Source organism: Schistocerca serialis, unplaced genomic scaffold (assembly GCF_023864345.2).
Source record: "Schistocerca serialis cubense isolate TAMUIC-IGC-003099 unplaced genomic scaffold, iqSchSeri2.2 HiC_scaffold_1261, whole genome shotgun sequence".
In the NCBI taxonomy this organism is placed as follows: domain Eukaryota; kingdom Metazoa; phylum Arthropoda; class Insecta; order Orthoptera; family Acrididae; genus Schistocerca; species Schistocerca serialis.
In genome coordinates, this window is record NW_026047471.1 from 1,520,648 (window position 1) to 1,542,644 (window position 21,997).

Below are 21,997 nucleotides of genomic sequence, written 5' to 3' on the forward strand. Positions count from 1 at the left end.
GTTCCCCCCAGTCGTTTAATGAACAAAGTAAGAGCATATGGACTATCAGACCAATTGTGTGATTGGATTGAAGAGTTCCTAGATAACAGAACGCAGCACGTCATTCTCAATGGAGAGAAGTCTTCCGAAGTGAGAGTGATTTCAGGTGTGCCGCAGGGGAGTGTCATAGGACCGTTGCTATCTACAATATACAAAAATGACCTTATGGATGGCATCGGAAGTTCACTGAGGTTTTTTGCCGATGATGCTGTGGTGTATCGAGAGGTTGTAACAAAGGAAAATTGTACTGAAATACAGGAGGATCTGCAGTGAATTGACGCATGGTGCAGGGAATGGCAATTGAATCTCTCAATGTAGACAAGTGTAATGTCCTGCGAATACATAGAAAGATAGATCCATTATCATTTAGCTATAAAATAGCAGGTCAGCAACTGGAAGCAGTTAATTCCATAAATTATCTGGGAGTACCCATTAGGAGTGATTTAAAATGGAATGATCATATAAAATTGATTGTCGGTAAAGCAGATGCCAGACTGAGATTCATTGGAAGAATCCTAAGGAAATGCAATCCGAAAACAAAGGAAGTAGGTTACAGTACGCTTGTTCGCCCACTGCTTGAATACTGCTCAGCAGTGTGGGATCCATACCAGATAGGGTTGATAGAAGAGATAGAGAAGATCCAAGCTATTTCAAAGACTTATCAACACAGTAATGGCAAAAAGGTGCAACAATCAAATGATCTTACAAAACATAGAGGAGCAGGTATTAACTGCCAAAGTTTTACGTGTAGTCCATAGAGTTTCTACAACACTAGCATACTAGATTACACTCAAGACAAGTCTGTGAAATTTAGCAGCATGTACAGTTTTCTATGTGCGAAAATATTTGTAAGGTTCTTGTAAGAAGTCTGTATGTTGTTTCTTGAAACCAGCTGCCACATGCATGGACAGATGACGGATTTTAATTTAGGATGCATGAGAGTGTATCATTCCCATCCCAATGTTTTTGTTGTAATCCAATGGAAAGGAAGGCAGATCAGAGTTTAACGGCCTGTCAACAGTGAGGTCATTGGAGAAGGAGCACAAGCTTGGACCACGAAATGATGGGAAGGAAATTAGCCATGGCCATTTCAAAGGAACCATCTTGGCATTTCCTGGAGTGATTTAGGGAAATGACAGAGAGCCTATACCTGGATGGCCGAAGGGAATTTGCACTGTCATTCTCCAGAATCCAAGTCCAGTATGCTAATCATGGAATCACCTCGTTTGGTGCTGCCAACATTTATAGTTTAATATATGATATGATACAAGATACATGTATACATTATGACCTGCAGATGCTAAATTGTGTATGAAGTATTTTGATTAAAGGATTTACAAAAGAAACGTAAAACAAGAATAGGGACTGTAAAAAAAGCTAAGACATGTAGTTCGCTCACAAAGGCGTCAGGCCCTCTCATGAAAAAAGGATCCCATGTGCATTGGCAAGTGAGTGCACTATACAGAGGTGACAGGCAAGACTGTGGTTTAGCCAGTGCCTGGGAGCAGCCGTACTGGGAATATGATGTCACTAATGGCTCGATGTAGTCCCCAGTGCCAACTACTCCTCTTGCCAGACAGAGAGGACTGTACGTTTCTGTAAAGAGATCAGTGCACGTAGTGGGACTTCACTCTGTGCCTAGTAGCTATCCTGGGAAAGCTAGTGTCTAAGCTGTGTTAACCAGAAGTTTCAATAATCACCTACTCCATAAAACATTGCAGCTATCTCGTTGTATTTAACAGTTTACGTGGAACACTAGATAAGATGCAAAACTTGAAAGAGTTTTTGGACACTCAGTTCATTGCTTCCCAAACAGATGGTAGGATAGCATTGAGACAAATTTGTGTTCTTGTTCTGAATACAGAATGGAATCTGTCAAAATGTTGCTCACAGCAACAGGTATCTCCCAGACACCACAAACCAGCATATCTCATTCATGCTGGAAAGGGCCATGTGTTATGGGACATTGCATAATGTTAGTTCCATTCCATTCTCTTAGACAGATTGGAAAGATGTCCACTATTGCCTAGTAATAAGTCTTCCCCTGGCGCATCTCGCTGGTTTGTATGCCCAATCATTCGTTCTCATGCTAGCATAAAAGTGTTCTTATGAGGTGCAAAGTGGTAGCACATAATCTGTCTGGTTGCTGAAAAATAACTAAAATACATAATGTGGAACATCATATTTGTTGTAATCTGTCAAATTCAAATACAATCTTAATTATTTTAAAAGCTGTGAGAGAATAGCCATGGGGGATACTAATGCCATCTATGGATTTGGACATTCATCTCAGTCATGGCTAAGTTTGTGTGGTGTTTGTTTGTCTGAATTCGAAAGGGTCTAGTTCCTGCTCCATAATCTATGAAGACATGTCCAGTTGATATTCGAGGAACTAGATTAAATACAAATAACTTTTGGATCATCTTCATATTATAAGCATGTTGGAACTTTCATAGAGGGAAGAGTGATGGCTCGCCAGCTCTGGCACTTAATGCTAAATGTATGGCTCGTTCTACAAGTGCATGTATCTTGCCTAATCCCCCGTCACAGACTCTGTGTAACATTGTTAGATAAGGTCTTTGTTGATCCAGAGTCACACAGTGGTGGTGCACCTGGGGTTGAAGAAAGGCTTTACAAAGCAATAAGAGGGAAAACATGACTGTACCTCTTGTCTTGCCACAGAGGAATTCAAAACACTCAGAACCTTAAATTTTTTTAAATGAGAATTTTACATTTATTAACTAGCTTTGTTTCTCATAAAATGTGGGTCTGAGGAATAGCACCAATACTTTGAAACTGAGAATGGTGTCTCCCAGACTCATATTCTGTACATTAAAAAGACGACGCATATGGTTAAAATTCATACACACCTATTCTTTGTGGAGAACTAAAGCCCTGTGGCTTCCATCACCAAAGTCTTTCATCTCCTCAGCTTGAATTATATTTGATAGGCAGTGCCTGAAAGATAGGAGCCAGGTGAGAGGATTGTTCAGTTTTCTACAACTATATGGCAATATCTGCAAAACAGAAACCAGAGTTTTGTACTACATATTGTTTTATAAAATCCGGGAAAATTCATGGTGTTAAAGCCATCACCATCTAATGGTTTCTGCGGCAGTCTTTTATTGAATTTCAAAACACTGATGAACACAATTGTTCTTACTGATGAAATTTCCGACGCTATGTCATTTTAATCTCAAGTGTACTCTCACAATGACGAGTTTGTGATGGTACATCAGTAGCAAATTCTAAGTGTTCTGTTAGCATGATATTTTAAACTATAGATCAATTTCATATGACCAGCAAAAAAGTTTATTTTTGTTATAGTTAGAAGTGACTACGTTTGTTTGAGTCTAGTCTCAAACTTGAGAGCCAATTGTCTAGAAAATATCATGAAAAATCCAGAATAAAGATTTAATATGATATTCTCTCACATACATTTTATGTTCTGTTATTACTTTTGCATGAATATCAGAAACACAGATGGAAACCCAGTTCTAAGCAAAGAAGGGAAAGCAGAAAGGTGAAAGGAGTATACAGAGGGTCTATGCAAGGGCAATGTTCATGAGAACAAAATTATGGGAATGGAAGAGGATGTAGATGAAGATGAAATGGGAGATATGATACTGTGTGAACAGTTTGACAGAGCACTGAAAGACCTAAGTCAAAACAAGGCCCCAGGAGTAGACAGCATTCCATTAGAACTACTGATAACCTTGGGAGACCCACCCCTGACAAAACTCTACCATCTGGTGAGCAACATGTATGAGACAGGTGAAATACCCTCAGACTTCAAGAAGAATATAATAATTCCAATCCCAAAGAAAGCAGGTGTTGACAGATGTCAAAATTACCAAACTATCAGTTTGATAAGCCACGGCTACAAAATACTAACACAAATTCTTTACAGATGAATGGAAAAACTGGTAGAAGCCGACCTCGGGGAAGATCAGTTCGGATTCCATTGAAATGTTGGAACACATGAGGCAATACTGACCCTACGACTTATCTTAGAAAATAGATTAAGGAGAGGCAAACCTATGTTTCTGACATTTGTTGACTTAGAGAAATCTTTTGACAATTTGAAGAAATACTCCCTTTCAAATTCTGAAGGTGGCAGAGGTAAAATACAGGGATCAGATGGCTATTTACAATTTGTTCAGAAACCAGATGGCAGTTATAACAGTTGAGGGGCATGAAAGGGAAGCAGTGGTTGGGAAGGGAGTGAGACAGAGTTGTAGACTATCCCCAAAGTTATTCAATCTATATATTGAGCAAGCAGTAAAGGAAACAAAAGAAAAATTTGGAGTAGGAATTAAAATCTATGGAGCAGAAATAAAAACTCTGAGTTTCACCGATGACATTGTAATTCTGTCAGAGACAGGAAAGGACCTGGAAGAGCAGCTGAACAAAATGGTCTTGAAAGGGGGATATAAAATGAGCATCAACAAGAGCAAAATGAGGATATTGGAATGTAGTCAAATTAAATCGGGTGCTGCTGAGGGAAATACATTAGGTAATGAGACCCTTAAAGTAGTAAATGAGTTTTGCTATTTGGGGAGCAAAATAACTGATAAGGTCGAAGTGGAGAGGATATAAAATGTAGACTGGCAATGGAAAGGAAAGCGTTTCTGAAGAAGAGAAATTTGTTAAGATCGAGTATAGATTTAAGTGTCAGGAAGTCTTATCTGAAAGTATTTGTATGGACTGTAGCCATGTATGGAAGTGAAATGTTGACGATAAATAGTTTAGACAAGGAGAGAATAGAAACTTTCGAAATGTGGTGCTACAGAAGAATGCTGAAGATTAGATGGGTAGATCACATAACTAATGAGGAGTTATTCGATAGAATTGGAGAGAAGAGAAATTTGTGGCAGAACTAGACTAGAAGAAGAGATCGGTTGGTAGAAAATATTGTGAGGCATCTAGGGATCACCAGTTTAGTTTTGGAGGACAGCCTGGAAGGTAAAAATCATAGAGCGAGACCAAGAGATGAATACACTAAACAGATTCAGAAGGATGTAGGTTGCAGTACGTACTGGGAGATGAAGAAGCTTGCATAGGATAGAGTAGCATGGAGAGCTGCATCTAGCCAGTCTCTGGACTGAAGACCACAACAACAACATTACTCTTGTTCCCCATGTAATTAAAATGAACTGATGGCTGGTTTTCCCGCAGAAGATCTGCATCATGTGGGCAGTGTGAGCAGACAATGAGGAACATGTGTTGCCGTCATTCAGCACTGCCACAGATCCGGATGTGCATGTCGTCTGACTGTTTCAGTCACGTTAGGAAAATGTTCGGCAGTATGATGCAGATAGTATAATAGAATGCTTCTTCAGTGTACAAAATTCATTGTGCCTATACCTATGTTTCATCTCAACTACGATGTGAAGACAATTCTCTCTCTTGTGTTTATTATGTAATTTTACACCATATCTTCATGAATGAAGGGTCGAAAACTTCATTAAGTGAGAGTTTTTTTGTAACTAGCAGACAATAGCTATGAATGCTAAGTTGATACACCATACAGAAACTTTTTTTGTTTACTGCTGTGCTTTCTCCACTCCCAGTTTAATCCCACAGGATGCTACATTTCTGAGTAACCAGGATTTACTGTGAAGGCAATGAAAATTATCTGGATTAGAGTCTGGATTAAAATATATTTTGTAACTTCTTTGCTTCTGCATCTTTTTGAAATTATCTTTCATGTGTGTGACTTCTGTTAAAGTGTTTAGTTTCACTCATGTAACACATTAGAAAATTGGAGGCATCCACATCATGTCTTATGGTACATGTCCGCAAGTCCTTAGCATGTTGGTATCAGTGGGAAAACTGCAAACACACACATCATTCTTTCACCTATTTGAAAGTCTGTGAAAATTATTCCACTTGTGTGAGAAACAGTTTCAGATGAATCAAGTCCTCAGTAAGATTTCAATATGGCTTAAGTGAAATAGTTCAACAGTTTGACAGATGGTTATGTGATGGTCTTACGTTGGTATTCACTCTCATGCCCAGCATGTATTATGTCTGATCACTGGGACTGTCATAAGTCTTCTAATCATCCACGTCTCCTATTGATGTATGTCATACAACTGTGACAGACCTTTGGTGCTATGTGAAGTGTAGAATGTACAGAGCTTAATATGGAAACACTCCGAGGTATGCATATTTGAACACAAATGCAGATTGTAGTAAAGCCTGCAGACTACAATACTGTATTTGATCACGAACTGCACCTGTGCAATATCCTCAATTCATTACAAGATTCACAGCCTGGTGCATTATGTCAGAGCTAAATGAATTCAAATAGTGGAACATTGTTGGTGCTATTATTGTGGGTACTTGCACCTGTGCAATATCTTCAATTCATTACAAGATTCACAGCCTGGTGCATTATGTCAGAGCTAAATGAATTCAAATGGTGGAACATTGTTGGTGCTATTATGGTGGGTACTTCCGTAAACCAAAAGAGGTGATGTGTTTGGTGTTTCAAGAGGCACCATATCGAAGATATTTTGCACCGAATACAGGGAAAGTGGAAAAACGCCTTCTGCTAAGTCACAACGTGGACAAAAGTGTGTGTTGAGTGATCGTGGTGTATGGTGTTTGAAGAGGATTTTGAAGAAATATAAGAGCATACGAATTAGTGGGCAAGCTAGAATTTCAAAACCACTCATCAGTGATGCAAATGCCCGTAGCAGGAACACGTGGTGCCAAAGACATAATACCTGGATTATGGAGGAACGGATAAATGTCATTTTGTCTGGTGGCTCTCATTTCACGTTCTTTCCAACTTACCTGAGGAGCAACCATGATTGGCATTTGGTGATGATATGAGCAGCTGTATCATGGTATTTTAAGAGCCCTATGATTACTTTGCAAGGCCTCATTAATGCCACGGATTATGTGACCAGTATAGCTGATCAAGTACATCACACGGCTAATGCCCTCAATAAAGCTACTTGTACTTTCCCGTCTATTCAGCTCAATCTCGCCTGTATACCCTCTATATCCCCATTCAACACTTTCCTGGTATTTGCTGCATACCGTTCCAGGTCTGATGTCAACTCCCGCACTGTTCTAGTGACATTCAATATCCCCTGCTCCACGTTATCGTGTCGTGTCGTGTGCCAATCCACTTTCGATTTTGTCTCCTCCGCCAACTCCTGCACCTCCCTCACCGTACTATTTAAGCTCCTTATATCTTCCTCGTCCACGGTTCCAAACACTGTTTTCAGCAATTTTCCCCCTGCATCGTTCGCAGGAAACGAGGGTTTGCGGGACCACTTCCATTACTTGTTGCAGCTGCCTTCTCAGCTTTTTGTATGAGAGCCTCAATTCCTGATACTCGTTCCATATGTCTTGAAACAACCCCTCCTTCTCCGTAGCTGCCTGTAGCACCGTAAACCTATCCTGTAGTGTCCGTACATCATTCCTCACTCCCCATATATTATACGTGAACACAATTGTCCACCTGCGGCTTGACAATACCACATCTAATTGTCTTGCAAACAAAATTCCCTTATCTAGTAGTGCTGTGTTGCAAGACACCAGGTCCCCTGTTCTCACTATTCGTGTAGTCCAGGACTGGTTTTATGAGCATGAGAATGAAACTTCCCTTGTCACCAAAGTCACTATATCTCAGTATTGTAGGTGCCCCGGTGGTCCTGGTCACTTACGGTGGACTGGAGGCCAAGTGGTGACCTCCCCAGTTGTCAGGATTCTAGGAAATGACTGTGGACGTGTCAGAAACGCCAAAGAAACATTATTAATTCATGACACCTTTATTGCTGCCGAGTACAATGTGGCCCATGTAACACAGGCTGTCTGAGCTTGGTGATATCAACGACCTTCCCCGAGCCCTCGGAGCGATGACACCAGCTCCGGGCCACACCAGCCTGGCTAGGACAGCGCCGCGTGCTGTGACGTAGCTATGGAATGCCCTTACTTCGGCCGTGCGTGGCTGGCAGCGCCTGGCTGGCCGGCCGGCTCGGCGGCAGACAGCAGGTCGCTGCACGTAGTAGGATCCGGGTTGGAGTCCCAGTGCTGTCGGCACAAGAGGCATTCTCGTAGTGCAGAGTGCACTCTATCCCAGACCGTCTTCTTCCCTGCTCCTCCTGGTGGCTCGTCTGCGGTGGACGGGCGGAATGGGCTGCAATCCCCCAGTGTCATCGGCTCACCCGGTTGTGACGGCCTAGGCCCCGCACAATCTCGACGATGGCTCACTGATGTGCTCAGCATTGGCAGCGAGAGAGTCTGCCGCGATGTCTGCTAATCCTGGGTTGATGATTGACAGTGGCAACCTGTCCCCTCACGTCTGCTGCTGGATGGGCCACCCTTACTGCAACATCTCCTTAATAAAGATTAACATGTTGATCACCGAGCTGAGCGCTATGCAGCAACACAGTGCACATCTAATGGCAAGTCTAACTGCTATCAAAGCTGGCGTATTTAAAGGAAGCACGAGCGACGTACTGACGTCATGCTCGTTTGTAGTGAACGCATTCGTTCCACTTATACTGCTGATTCATCTGTTGTACTGGCCCCTTAGGTGTTCTTGCGACAGAGTTACATGTTTTCATGGCAGACTTACGCAAAGTTATGAAATGCAGTACAGCTGACGCTATACCTCTGTCTTACACTCTACGAAAATCTCTGTCTAACACAAACCCGCATGCTAAGCAATTCTCTCTCGCCTGTTGTGTGTAACCCGGCCACTGTCCCTGCGTGACGACACATTCCGATACATGTGCAATCCTCTTACCTCTTGGCTAACCTACTGCCTCTGGCTCTGGGCATAGGCAACGAAACTTTGACAATGTTCCACGTTTCCAACTCTTTACTATTCCGCAACACTACACATCCCCCTCCTTTAAGAAAATTGGTCCCGAATTTTACAATTCTGGACTTACTGGTTGTGGACACCATACTTCCTTATTCTCAACAGGTAACTTACAACTACTCCTTCCACACTGTCAAACTTTTCTTATTCGCTAATAATTTATTTACACTTATACTGATTCCAATCTTATCATTGGTTATCTATTTACATTATGTTCCACCATTCCCAATCCATCCCATAGGTATTTGATGTACGGTTGTTATTTCAGAATGAGACATCTTTTTCCATATATAAAAGTAAGTTGCACAAATAAACACTAAAACTAAGATTATGCTTGTCGTTGACACACTAAATATAATTGTGTTTTGCTTACGTTTCTCCCGATATTGCTGCACGTGTGCAGTAGTTGATTAACTGAGATCTGCTCTTTTTCTGAGATAATCAGGCTATCTAAAGGTTGTAGCATTGTGGGATTCAAGGACTCATTAATAAATGTTAGGTTCTGGCAAGGCAATATGTGTGGTGGTTCCTCTGGATAATACAAGGTAGGCTGTGTCATGTTAATCATTGTTGTACCCATGAAAGTAGCTGGTAGGTGAAAATGCTTCCCCACTATTTCACATCCAGTGCCATTAATCAATAACCCACTGCCCTGAAATTCAAGCTTTGATATATCAGTCACTCTACCATTTCTGTAACAAGTGGCAACTACGGTCTCTAGTTCGAACACAGAGTAAATCCAATGTTCCCCAACTTTCTGAAATTTCGATCTCGGAAGTAACATCATCTTTTCGCATTCTAAGGTTCCCATATTCCCCAAGAACAACTGCATCTCACATGAATGATTGTGGGATGCCACCTCCTTTGCTGGACAAATAAAAACACTTCCCCTGAAACAGTCTGTCAAATCTTCCGTAGACATTACCACATGAGCACTCCTCCGTCTTGACACTAGCAACACTTCCCGAGTTTGCACTTGCACCCACTTTCCAAGTGCACCCCATCTAATTGGATACAGGTGTACAGTATAACACTGGTATAACTCCTGCACCTCCCTCACCGTACTATTTAAGCTCCTTATATCTTCCTCGTCCATGGTTCCAAACACTGTTTTCAGCAATTTTCCCCCTGCAACCAACCACCCTCGTTTCCTGCGAACAAGGGTTTGCGGGACCACTTCCATTACTTGTTGCAGCTGCCTTCTCAGCTTTTTGTATGAGAGCCTCAATTCCTGATACTCGTTCCATATGTCTTGAAACAACCCCTCCTTCTTAGTGGCCACCTGTAGCACCGTAAACCTATCCTGTAGTGTCCGTACATCATTCCTCACTCCCCATATATTATACGTGAACACAATTGTCCACCTGCGGCTTGACAATACCACATCTAATTGTCTTGCAAACAAAATTCCCTTATCTAGTGGTTGCACCTGCACCACATCTCGTCTGCAACAGTGTAGCAATACCAGACTGGCGAAAAGTTTTCCAGGCCACATCCTGGCATGGCACCTAAAGGAAAAGGAAGCCATGTCAATCGCTCCCTTCCTTACTACGTCTAAAACACACAAATGACAAGTAAAAACAACACATACCCTATTACCTAATAACAATAAATAAGACATGTTCCTCCCCAAGGACACTTAATCTACGTATCTCTAGACCTAAGTGTGTAAGGAACATTCCTCTGCTGTTCTTTTAGCTTCGGTAACCTCACACTCTTTGTTACTACTAGAGAAATCTGCGATAACGCATCCATTGTGCCCTTAAACGGCTTAATCCTACTCACATGAACTACTGACAACTTGGTTGGTAACTGCATCTTTACGTTCACTGGAGACACTATTTCATTTACCTGATACGGTCCAGAATATTTTGTCAAAAACGTCTTTGTTTTACCATTCGAAACATAAGGATTAGCCAACAGTACCCACTGACCAATTCTGTATTGCAGCAGTTTACCTGTTCTTTGCCCAATACTCTCTTGTTTCTCCAAAGCTTTAGTATTAGCACGCCGTACCCTTTGCCAAATCTCTCTCAATTTCTTGGCGAAATTCTTCACTGACTCATCCTGTAAACCCACCTGCAGGTTGAGCACATCAAATGGTGATGGCATTTTCCGACCATAAATTACCTCATACGGAGAGAGCCCCATTCCTGTATGAACTTTCACATTATATGCGCTTGTCAAAAGATTTAAATATACATCCCAATCCATGTGTTCTGAATTTACGTAATGACTAATCATCTTAACTAACATCCTATGAACCCGTTCTGTTCGTCCATTCGACCGAGGATGAAATGGGCTTGTCCGCAATTCCTTAACTTTCAATAAACAGAATAACTGCTTCATCAGCTCCGACATAAAGTTACTACCCTGATCTGTAACTATAGTATCAGGCACACAATACTTCGGCAACCAGTTATTTACTAAGGCTTGCACAACAGCTCTTGCCTTCTGATATGGAATAGCTACCATTACCAGGTATCGGGAAAAATGATACGTATCAATTACCCGCTTGGGTCTTGTTAAATCCTCCGATTATGTCTAATCCGATGAATGCGAACGGACGATCCGCTTCAGGTAGTCTCTGTAACTGAATTTTCTGGACTTAAATGTGCTCTCTGCCCACATAGTATACAATTTTGCACATACTGCTCTACATCATTGCGACGTGTCTTCCACCAAAACCTTTCAGCTACCAGTCTATCAGTCATTCTTTTAACACCATGACCCAACAATACATGGTTGTGCACTTGTTTCAACACTTCTTTCCTCAGTCACTCCGGTACTACGACACGTAGTCCGCACTTCGTCTTCCTGCAAAGCAACCCATCCTGCATTTCAAACTGCGGTCTTGTTAATGGATGTGCAATTTCTGCGAACCCCTTTACGTATCATCTGTAGTAATTATATAAACCGACATATTGCTGAACTTGTTTAGTGGTATGTGGTACTGTAAAACCACGCACAGCCAACATTAGATGAGGATCTGTTCTTATCCCATCCTGACTGATAATATGCCCAAGATAAGTCACTTGTGTCTGAGCAAACTGACATTTCTCAACATTAAGCGTAAAATGTGCCGCTCTTAGCCTACTAAATACTTCGTCCAGTCATTCCACATGCTCTTCTATATTACGTGAAAAAGTAACAATATCATCGAGGTATACCATAGCAATCTTCGGTTTTAGTCCCCGAAGCACACCATCTAACAGACGCTGGAAAGTAGGCAGGAGCGTTTTTCAACCCAAATGGCATTCTACGATACTGACAGTGACCAAGGCTTGTTGTAAAGGCCATCTTCGGTCTATCCTTGGGACTTACTTCTATCTGATGGTACCCACTCTTTAGATCTAGTGTCGAAAAATATTTACACCGACCTAGGTTATCCAATGTTTCCGTGATGTTCGGCATTGGATACGCATCAGTTACAGTTCGTGCGTTCAAAAAGCGATAGTCACAACAAAACCTATACTTTTTAGTACCATCCAATGACTTCTTAGGAACTACCACTATGTTGGCAGACCACGGGCTTTCACTGTTCTTTATAATACCATCCCTTAGCTGTTGATTAATAAATTCTTCCACTAGTGGTTGTAGGTGTTTTGCTATCCTGCACGGTTTTCTATAGGCCGGCAGACTATCACCAGTCAGTATATGGTGCTGTGTAACAGGAGTTGCTAGTAATGCGCCTTCTGAATTAAACAAATCTAATTACTCTAATAACAAAGCTTCCATAGCTTTCCGATCACCATTCTCCAAATGACGAATTTTATCACGTAGTACAGATACCTTGATGGTATGCTTAACGTTATAATCACCTTGGGATTCACCTATATCCTCATTGTTGAGTATTTCCATACTTGCTACCACTAAACCCTTTGGGAGATCCATTTCATCTGCCCCAAAATTATCTACACTGACCGGGATCATCAGTTCCCCATTTATATCCGTTATGCGCGCAACGCTCCTCCTAATAAAACAGTGCATTTCATCCAATGCTTCATCGCTCTGCAGTGGCTCCACCACACATAGTCTCTGCTGTGGTACATTGGTACCTACTGACAACCAAACTAACTTAATTGTATCTGAAGGCTCTTTGACTTGCGTAATCATCTTTAATGCCCTTGTACGCAGTTCAATTGGTGACATCTTAGCAACGGATGCACCTCGCGATGTAGAAACAATTACAGCTGTTGTACCCATTGAAAACAAGTTCCCACTAAGTTCAACTGTACACTGTGAAAGACTAATTTTGGCATGGTGTTTATCAAGGAAGTCCAGTCCAAGAATCACAGAATAACCTTGTCCCACAGTTGGCAACACCTCCATTTGCTCTCCGAACTCTACAGTTCCAATCTTAAAAACGAGCAGTGTTGTACCCAATGATTGCGACTCATTATTCGCTACACTCCACGTAATTTATACCTAGGAGTACCTAGACTTCTCCTACACATGAGGTCTAGAATAGTAACAGATACGTGTGCCCCTGTATCAATCAAACACTTACATCTGTTATTCCTTACAACACCCATCAAGCAACAATCCATCTCTGTACTAGTTTTCACCATACTTCAGCTTACCAGGAATGTCTTTCGACGGACAAAATACTCCCGTTCTCGTTTAACGCTTTTTCCTGTTTATTCCCGTTACCATTCTGCTTACTACGACACTCATTCGCCTTGTGACCGTAGCGTTTACAAGCATAGCACTGCGGCTGTCTGCATTGAGCCTTCACGTGACCTTTCCTGCCACAACAGTAACAATTCCTCTCCGACGCAAAGATGCGTCTATCATTTCAAACCCTTGTTGCAATGTCTATCTCCTGCAAATGCATTGCAATACGCAGTGCTGCAGCTAAATACCCAGAATTCTCCGTCCTAACCCTATGAGAAAATTCTGCAGGAATTCCCCTGAGGAATACATTGAGGGCTCTGTTTTCCGCCTCTTGTAGTAATACACGATCCACATCAGGATTACCCAATAATTCATACGTCTGCAAATTAATTTTCCGTATCCTATCTGAAAAAGACTCCACTGTCTCATTGACCTTCTGTGTCAAATTAGCTAACTTCTCCCAAAAAAATCATGCACTATTCTGCTTATGATATCTTAGTCGTAACCCATCAGCCAACTCTTCAAACATGCTCACCTTACTAAGCGTCTCATGGTACATCACGAACGTCTTGGCTTCCCCTGCAAGTCGCAAATTTGCCATACATAACGTAATTACGTCCGACCAATTGCTCATTGCAGTTGTTGCCAAAACATCGTTAATGAATGCTGTGACATTCTCTGTTGTTTTACCCGAGAAAGGTGTGATCAGGCTAGCTACTGAAGGATATATTGCAAGGTTGGACATTGCTACTGACTTGCAATGACTTGAACCCGTTTGCGACTCTTATGCCGAATGCAAGGTCTCCATTTGTGTCATTAATTCTACATGACGTAGCTTATGCTGCGCATTCTCTTCTAACAATTTTGAGACTTGCTCCGTAAGCTATACTCACTTCAGTACTAACAGATCTTGTTTCCGGCATGATCTGTGCAAATTACCAACAACTTACTCTATACTGAATTTACTGCTCAAAACAACAACTACACTAGCTACTCAACTCCTTGTCACAGTTGAGCACTACACACAAGAAGACAAACAAGACTCACAATACAAAACCAAATAAAATTAATCCTTCCACCTTGTTATTGCCCAGCGACACTCTCTACAATTGTGTGCTGCATGACCAAACCCTCTAGAAATTGAACATTCTACTGGTACAAACTTTGTGCATGGCACCCCATGCCCCATTCAACTACACACAGTACATCTGACTGGTACCAAGTACGTTTCCCAACAGTTTCCCTTAAACTCAGATAAATTTGCTGTTTCTGCAGATCTCACAAGTGCACTCCCAACAAAGAACGTGCATCCACAGTTATTAACAAAAATCGCCTCATGCACTTACCACAGCTGCAAAGTACTAACGCGCATTCTTTACAGACGAATCGAAAAACTGGTAGAAGCCGACCTCGGGGAAGATCAGTTTGGATTCCGTAGAAATGTTGGAACACGTGAGGCAATTCTAACCTTACGACTTACCTTAGAAGAAAGGTTAAGAAAAGGCAAACCTACGTTTCTAGCATTTGTAGACTTAGAGAAAGCTTTTGACAATGTTAACTGGAATACTCTCTTTCAAATTCTGAAGGTGGCAGGGGTAAAATACAGGGAGCGAAAGGCTATTTACAATTTGTACAGAAACCAGATGGCAGTTATAAGAGTCGAAGGGCATGAAAGGGAAGCAGTGGTTGGGAAAGGAGTGAGACAGGGTTGCAGCCTCTCCCCGATGTTATTCAATCTGTATATTGAGCAAGCAGTAAAGGAAACAAAAGAAAAATTTGGAGTAGGTATTAAAATTCATGAAGAAGAAGTAAAAACTTTGAGGTTCGCCGATGACATTGTAATTCTGTCAGAGACAGCAAAGGACTTGGAAGAGCAGTTGAACGGAATGGACAGTGTCTTGAAAGGAGGATATAAGATGAACATCAACAAAAGCAAAATGAGGATAATGGAATGTAGTCAAATTAAATCGGGTGATGCTGAGGGAATTAGATTAGGAAATGAGACACTTAAAGTAGTAAAGGAGTTTTGCTATTTGGGGAGCAAAAGAACTGATGATGGTCGAAGTAGAGATGATATAAAATGTAGACTGGCAATGGCAAGGAAATCGTTTCTGAAAAAGAGAAATTTGTTAACATTGAGTATAGATTTAAGTGTCAGGAAGTCGTTTCTGAAAGTATTTGTATGGAGTGTAGCCATATATGGAAGTGAAACATGGACGATAACTAGTTTGGACAAGAAGAGAATAGAAGCTTTCGAAATGTGGTGCTACAGAAGAATGCTGAAGATAAGGTGGGTAGATCACGTAACTAATGAGGAGGTATTGAATAGGATTGGGGAGAAGAGAAGTTTGTGGCACAACTTGACTAGAAGAAGGGATCGGTTGGTAGGACATGTTTTGAGGCATCAAGGGATCACAAATTTAGCATTGGAGGGCAGCGTGGAGAGTAAAAATCGTAGAGGGAGACCAAGAGATGAATACACTAAGCAGAATCAGAAGGATGTAGGTTGCAGTAGGTACTGGGAGCTGAAGGAGCTTGCACAGGGTAGAGTAGCATGGAGAGCTGCATTAAACCAGTCCCAGGACTGAAGACCACAACAACAACAACAGGACTTACCACAAGTCTGCATAGAGTCGACAGTTCTGACCGCAACTCTGTGGTGTCAGTCCTGCAGCGGCGGTGTCGACGACTCCAGATACCTGATCTGTAGGCCAGTGCTGTAATGGACGGTTCGAACACTTCTGATACCAAATCTGTAGGCGGTGGGCGCAAGGACTTCTGACACCAAATCTGTAGGTGCCCAGGTGGTCCCGGTCGCCTACGGTGGACTGGAGGCCGAGCGGTGACCTCTCCACTTGTCAGGATGCTAGGAAATGACTGTGGACACGTCAGAAATGCGAAAGAAACATTATTAATTCATGACACCTTTATTCCTGCCAAGTACAATGTGGCCCATGTAACACAGGCTGGCTGAGCTTGGTGATATCAATGACCTTCCCCGAGTCCTCGGAGCGATGACACCAGCTCCGGGCTGCACCAGTCTTGCTAGCACAGCGCCGCGTGCTGTGACGTAGCGATGGAATGCCCTTACTTTGGTCGTGCATGGCTGGCGGCGCCCGGCTGGCACAAGAGGCATTCTCGCGGTGTTTTCAGTGTTTTCATATTTTTGTTCACCCCTGTATTATGGAAGTAGAGAAAGTTTTGATGTAAGTTTTCTTTAACGAAATAAATGTTAATTACCATGATTTTTTGTTACAATGTATTCATACGTTGACTTGAAAATGGTACTTCCTGCCGAAAGTAGTCGACAAAAAAGCATTGTTCAATGAAAGCAACTTCTGGTGGTAACAGATTAGTACAGTGGAGAACACTTTATGAAAATAAATAAAAGGTTTTGTATTAAAAGGTGATGACTGATCCTGTCCACTACTGATATTCAAAGATATCGGGACCGCATCTCTTGGTAATGCTTACCCCAGCGGCCTTCCAGGCGGTGGCGGCATTATGCAATGAGGCTTTAAAGTCCTGTATGTGCATTGGTTCATGGTCTTGGCACTTCCACCGTATGCAAGAGTGAGTGAGTCTTGTGGGACAGCGGGGGAACTGTTCACATGTGAAGATGACACATGGTGATACCTCTAACGAAAGCTCTGCAGCAGAATTGATGGTAGATGTTCACAAGGTCATCTGCATGTGATGTGGAGTTCAAGCAGTACTTTGGAGTTTAAACTGAGCATTGTCTGGATGGTGTTATGCTTGCCGGCTCAACTAATTCACCATCGAGATAATGAGCAGGTGTGTGTGCACACACTCAAATGAGCTGCCTGTTTCAGTTACAGGACAATGGGCGCAACGAGTGTGGCTAGTATCATCTGATAAATTGACACAATGTCATCATATTACCTGTGGGATTTCACAGCGGAAAGACAGAAGGATCATGCAGATGAATGATCAGTGAGTGTTACTGTTTGATACACAAATATTTGTAAGCCTTGTTATGAAAGTAAGCAACTGATTCATTTCACTTAAGGGGGTACACAAGAGTAGAAATTTTCTTTTTAGCCTAATTTCAATTTGCTTAAAATGTTCCCCAGAGAGTCTGTTTTTAAGATTCATTCGTATAAAATGTATCATAAATGTCAACATACGTTAAAACAGTGATTTATTGCATGGCCGTCTTGCACATCTGAGTGCTCATGTGCAACTGATGTAACACAGCAATAATTACTGACGGAACAGGGGTCATGGTATTTGTAGATAGTGCCACATATGGCATTACTATCGACTAAAATACTGTTCTCAATGTGATTTCTCTTTGTAACATGGTTCATTTTGGTAAACAGTCTGAGAGCACGTAATTGTCCGTTGTCTGCTTAACTTGTCATTTTGCTCGTTTTTCTATACAAAGTAAAATGTGTGTGCCTGGAAATGACAAACAAAGTTAATTATACAGATAACAAAGGTTCTAAAAGTAATACCAATGATGCAAAAAAAAAGATATGATTTTTGTAAGTGGATGCCAGTTAATTGATATAATGTGACAAAATGAGATTGTTTCTACATCAGTGGAAAAAAACCAACTTGTACAATGCTAGCATTGTCAATTAAAGTTTTGTACAGTTTCATTATTAAAAAAGATATGTTGAAACTTTAAACACTTGTTTTTTTTAAAACAACATTTTCCACATTGGTTGGAGCTATAACTAGTGGAATATACATGCAATTACACCATACCTTTTTGTAACTTGTCAGTAGTTTTTTCTACTGTAGAGCATAGGATATTTGCAATATTTTAAATTTTTAATTTGGGTTTCTTTTTCCAGAGTGCCGTCATTTAGTTTAAAACAATTTTCAAAAAGATATCCCTATGTATTGTGTACTATGTCAGTTTCAAAGTAGCTTTTGAAATTTTGTTCTAGGTTGGAATTTGTGGCATTCAGAGTTCCTTTCATCGATGTTGTGCAGTGTCCTCTGGGTGCAAGTTTTTTCTTTAAAAATTCATAATACAATTTTAAGTCTGTACAAGAAAGGTCCAAAGAAAGTTTTATAATCTGTTTGTTATTTTATTAAAAAAAAAAAACAAAAAAAAAAACAACATGAATATAGGTTCCAAAATAGAGTGTCACCCTGCTCTAACCCCTTAGGAGTCTCGAGGTGTTTGTGAGCATTCATTTTTGTTGTATATTGTGAGTGGTATATTCTATATCCAAGCAATTCCCTGATTTCTGCATTTTGGTTTTGGCTGAGTGGCGTTACGTTTTGGGTACTAATGTTGATGTTTATTGGTTTACTCTTTGTAACAAAATATTTCTCCTTTAAATTGTTTTGAAAGTTGATACAGATGACAGTTATGCTCTTCATTAGGATTAGTGATTTGTTGCCTTTAGAGAGAGAGAGACAGAAAGAAAGAGATTATGGCTAACCTGTGATTCATGTCAAGCAAGGTGCTTCTGAAATGATGTTGTGACAAAGTTGTTTTAATCTTTTAATGCCTGATAAAATCTTGTTGTTTAAGTCATAGTTAAGATTACCATTTTAATCAATGGGGCATCTGATTTAAGAGATATTTTGGTTCTGATACTTGGTTTTCAGATCACATTACTAAGAAAGTGTTCTCCTTTCCTTAGAGTGTAAAGCATTTACTGACTTCTTTCATTTTAAGACGTATCTTGTAACTGTTTTTTACATGTGTTTTAGATTACTGAAGAATGAGATTCTGTGTGTATCATAATTAACCTGTTTGAGACAGCCCACTGTGATTTTGGGAGGCTGGAATCTGAGGTTATTTGGAAGCTGTTATGAGCAGTTAGATTTTACAAAGGAATTTTTTTTATTTTAATGTTTATGTTGTGCACGTATTAAAGGGCAATTATTGTTATAAATTTTATTTTTGGGACATCCACAAGTGTTCTGAAACCTGTTCATGACAAATAAATCTGTCAAAGTTGTAAAATATTTATATTGATCGAAGTCTTGCACGACAGAAGTCACTATACACTACCATGGTTTTGGGCACTTAGCTTCATCAGCAGCCATATCTGAAATACAGCAGTAGTAGGACACATCCACATCCATACAAAAAGTAGACAAATATCTACCATAGGTGAACCATCAAATAACATCCCAAACTGTGGCTGCAAAGAACCCCAAATTTTCATCATGGCCTTGGAAAATGCCTCTTGCAGGAAGATTGGGACCAGGAATGCAGGAAGTCAGAAGCAGGTACAGTACGCTTGTATGACCCATGCGCCTACGGGAAGCAGACTACATTGACATAAGGTTTCTTCTTGTATAATTAATTGATTTCATTACATAAACATCACAACTTCAGACTCTTAGCATATACAGGTTGTTGTTTCTTCGAATGTCTGAACATCGCATCTACATACTTTGGGATGACCTTAAATTCCAAACATTTGTTTTTAATCTTTGTTTCCATACGTTTAACTAATTTATGACATAGATTGAGATACTCTTCCATAGCTCCATGGGTCGCACAGGTGCGCTGTTGTCAGCATTTGGCTGCATGCATTCCTGGTGACAATTTTGTGATAAGAGGAATTTTCTCAGGCCACAGTTGAAAGTTGGGGTTCTTCGAAGACACAATTTGGGATGTTATTTGATGGTCCACCTATGGTAGTTGTTTGTATACTAGTTCTTTGAGCATGGTCATGATGTTGCTCTACTGATAGATTTTCAGATACATCTGATGGTACGGCTAAGATCCTGAATCCATGGCAGTGTATAGTGTCTTCTGTCATGCAAGATGTTGATCAATAAAAATATTTTACAGGTACAGATGAATTGCTTATCATGAACATGAAATAATTGTTATCCTTCATTATTTTTTAAAGATGGCCATTTTAATTAGAGCTATCTGATGAAATAAAATTTTGTAAAATATTGTACATGTTATTTCTTGGTAAGTGCATCTGGCTCCTTCCATAACCAAGTTAAATGTTCTGTCTTGGAATAATTTTGAGGTAGCTAAAAGTAAGAAACCTTATATAAGAAGGAGGTGACCTGCAGCTGTAGGTAATAAATGAAATACAGTTTCAATCAGAACCACAAAAAATTCAGCCACTCTTAATACAAACGGTAGTTGCAAAGTGAAAATTATCAGCTAAAACAAATAAAATTAAGCAAGTTTTTGATTGTTTGCAAGGACTTGTCAGCATCTCCTTGATGCAGTATCATAGCAATATTCTAGTGCAACCAAAAGAAAATAGCACCCATCTCCACTTTTATCACTGGGCTGCACCATGTTGGCTTGGCTCACCTAGGTGAATGATAAGATAGTGTGGCGCGTGCCTATCAGTATGGACCAGATCTGCAGACATCCAGGGGACAGTGTTGTACCTTAGCACTCTTTATAAATTTTCCCATCTATACAGCAATGTAATAGAAGTTCAATGTATTTCCGTATTCCATTTTGGTATGTTGGCATTCACCCTGTGCCTGTTGCAGTCTTTTTCCTGAAATTACAAAAATCACTCCAGAGAATAAGGTGACTCCAGTTGTGAATCTACTCAAATTTAATAGTCTTGCAGTCAAGAAAATCTTGTCTGTACTAATTTAATACATCGCAACCTGGCACCGGTTCCGTACCTTTCTTAGTGCAATCAGAATGTTAATATCATTGTGGGTTTGTTTGCTATATTATGAATCTTTATAGCATAGATGAGAGGGAGAAAATCTACTTGGTTGGAGGGGGCTAGGTTACAGAAGACTGATAATTCTCTTGGATTTGGTAGGAATTTTTGCTGATGAGGCAAGATATTACTCTTTTTTTAACAAATTTATTGATATAATGAACACATTTGCTCAGTGAGGTGTTGGACCAAAACCACTTATCAGAATGTTAGATGCTTTCAATAAGTATTAGAAAGGATCTCTCTCAGAGACAAATGTTTGGCTGTCAGTCAGTCTGCTATCTGCTGGCCACTTGGTCTAACTAATCAATCAACACTGGGAACTGCATCACTGCTACTCACAGGCCATTTCACCCACTGTACAAGTGACAGGTACCAAGCAATAACTTGGTCCTGGTATTTGATGAAATTCCACTAGTCTAACTTTTTGAGAAAGTGAGAGACAGTCTCTGTTCAGCATTATTCCAATGAATGTTGTAAAGTGCTACTTAGCTTACATTTGCTGTGTGTCCACCATAGTCTGTCACCATCTTCTCTACACTAGATGAAGTGTTTACAGCTCCATTGGGTGCTGGTGCAGAGCATCCCTGCCCCCTGGATGCTCTGTACTGACACTGAGAACCTCCCTACTCACAGCTGCATGACTCTTTTATAACATTATTAATAGACTCTGATTGCACAAAGCCCTCTTTAATTTCTTTCTGGATCATTCCTTTGAAACCTTCCCATCACATGTGATCACCTTAGTGCTTGACTATCTCTCTGCATCGAACTCGAGGTTCTTACATTATGTGTTGTGGAAAGTTCTGTATGATTCCATTAAGAATGACCCTCCACACTA

At 40.7% G+C, this 21,997-nt stretch overlaps 1 long non-coding RNA gene across 1 annotated transcript in view; it reads right to left on the reverse strand.

The window, feature by feature from the left end:
- The window catches only part of LOC126438143 (uncharacterized), a 40,941-nt gene extending 24,314 nt beyond the window's left edge, over positions 1-16,627 (reverse strand). Inside the window, exon 1 of the long non-coding RNA XR_007581021.1 lies at positions 16,121-16,627. This is a non-coding gene — a long non-coding RNA (uncharacterized LOC126438143). The remainder of the gene's footprint in view (positions 1-16,120) is intronic.
- Between the last annotated feature and the right edge of the window lie 5,370 nt (positions 16,628-21,997).